The sequence below is a fragment of the Rhynchophorus ferrugineus genome, unplaced genomic scaffold (assembly GCF_030347505.1).
Source record: "Rhynchophorus ferrugineus isolate W39M unplaced genomic scaffold, kcgeb_rfMv2 rfM1, whole genome shotgun sequence".
NCBI lineage: Eukaryota > Metazoa > Arthropoda > Insecta > Coleoptera > Curculionidae > Rhynchophorus > Rhynchophorus ferrugineus.
In genome coordinates this window covers 95,671,505-95,674,034 of record NW_027472580.1, presented here as the reverse complement: position 1 = coordinate 95,674,034, position 2,530 = coordinate 95,671,505, and positions in this window count along the sequence as shown.

Here is a 2,530-nt window from a genome sequence, read left to right as displayed (position 1 = left end):
TATTGGTGTATTTATATTAGAAATTGGAGCCGCGCGCATCTTTGAATGGACTACTGGTGATAAGACTCGTGCAAACGTTCCGAGGTATACTGCCTGAACAAAAAAATAATAATAATAAAATAATTTTTAAAATTAATTTACGATTCTTTTAATTAAATTTTTTTGTGAATATATAAATATGTTAGCGTATTTTTATTTAATTAATTATGAATATGTTTAAGTTTATTTTTAACTTATTATAATAAGTCGCTTATTATAATAATTAATATTATGAGAATATAAAAAGTGTTGCAAAATTAAATTGAAACTATATACTTTTTTTTGTTGTTTCTTTATTAATTACACAAATTTATTTATGGTTAATTAACAGTAGACATACATTTATTAGTAACATTTCTTTAAAGTAAAAATTGTCTTATTGGTTAAGCATATAAATGACAACATTTAGTCAATGTTGTTGCAATTGTTTTGGATGAAATGAAGTTTGGTAAATTAGTTGGGGCTTACTAACTTTCGAAGCTGAACAGTTTTGCTTGTTTTTTTGTAATTGATTAATAAAAAATACCAAAAATATGTTTGACGAATATGACATTCATTTTGGAAATAGATTTCAATAGTTCTTTAGACATTATTGTATACTGAATATAAATAAATAAGATAAAATCCATCTGCTCATAATTGACCCGAATAAAAGTGTGTTAAAAAATATGAATGTAGGAGTGGTTTTATCTATAGTTTTTTTAAATTTATTTAAAATGTGATTAAGATATGAGGATTTACAATAATTAAATGATTATTACTAATTTGGTTGTAGTTTTTCCTTAAGAAATTAAAAGATTTTAGATATATTAAAGAATAATTTTCATATAATCCATTTATTAAATAATTATTGTTATATAGGGATAAACAGTTTAACTAGCAAAATATGAGTATTTACTTTTTTACTATTTATTATATTTAAAGTCTCCTTTTTTCCAACAAGGATTTATCTGGGCTGGACCTACTGTTTAACGTGGGCTCCGAACCACGGTCCTCGGAATTAAGCCTACCGACTGGCGAGTGACCAACTTAGAAATCATCCCAGAAGACATCCGGTCTTACCCAGCCTGGTTACTAGCGTGCCTGGGATCACTTTTCTTGTCGGATTTTGCACCCTTGCCTAGGACTGTATGCTAGGACAAATGTTAAACAATCACAAACATAAATTCATGACCATACTTCAGCGGGATTCGAACCCGCGACTGTCGCAACAGTAGGTGGACCGTCCTGTCGCCTACACCACTGCGCCAACCAAGCCGACTAAATGGATCTTCATAACGGCAGTATGGAAAAGCTGAGCTTATTTGTTAGTTTTTCTTGGCTTTAGGCAGCATGTCTGGGGACATTCATTGGCAGAAAGTATTTGTAATTTGAAGCTGTTATATAAAAGCTGTTAGGGCTTTGCTTCATTTCTATCTTAAATCATGTAAAATATGTGTCAAGCCAGAACTAGACCTTTTCTTTTATTTCCAGTCGAGACAAAAGGAATTACCTTTTATTTTATAGCCAGCGAGTTATTTTTAAAATAAGGAGTATATAATATCTGATAATAGATCTAATTCCAAAGTTAGATATATAAAAATGGAAAATAACACGAGATACACGAGCATTCACGTGCTTAATTAAATATCACGTTTTTATACCCTGAATTTGCGTTATTTGCTCAAAGGTGTTTTTGTTCTATGACATCATGGGTCATTCTATAATAACAGTATCGATATTTTTAATAATTATTATCTTATAATTAGATTTAATTGAAGCGAAATGTATATTTATGTTTTATTTATAATAAAATAATGGCAATTTTACCTGAAAAATTTGTAAGACTATTATAGTAGACCATCATAGCAATAACTTTTTATTTCTTTTGATTTCTGGTATAGCTGGTTGTAAAAATTCGTGAATAAATTCGATTTACACGAGAAAATTTTTTAAAAACTTGTTATACCCTCTTATAGTTTATTCTATATCGTTTCAGAAACTGTCGTTTTTGACATTTCTCTTCAATAAATGTACAACACACATATCATATAGCACTTACTGAATCTTGTGTTTTTGTTTCAATATGTTGCTAATAAATTGGGTATTGTTGAATATGATTGATTAATACAATTTGTTTCTTAGTCTGTTAGCATTTTCAGAGACTATCTACACAAACCTACAGATATTACCAAAACTAAGAGGCTAGAACCTCTCTGCATCTCTCAAGAAAATCCAAAATTCTAAGTTAAAAAATAAATATAAATAAATAAAATCTCTTAAAATGACAAAATTCACATAATAAATATCGAAATAAATAATATCTACAGAAACAAAGATATAATTAAATAAATTAATAAATATAGGTAAGAGGGTAGATTTTGTGGTAAGAAAATGTTCATCAATAAATCAGATAAGCCATTATTTCTTCTAGTAGTCAGTAAGTTTTCGAATTCTGTTAAAATATGGGAGACGGATATTGGTTTTCCCAAATTGGTACACAGAGGTGTTT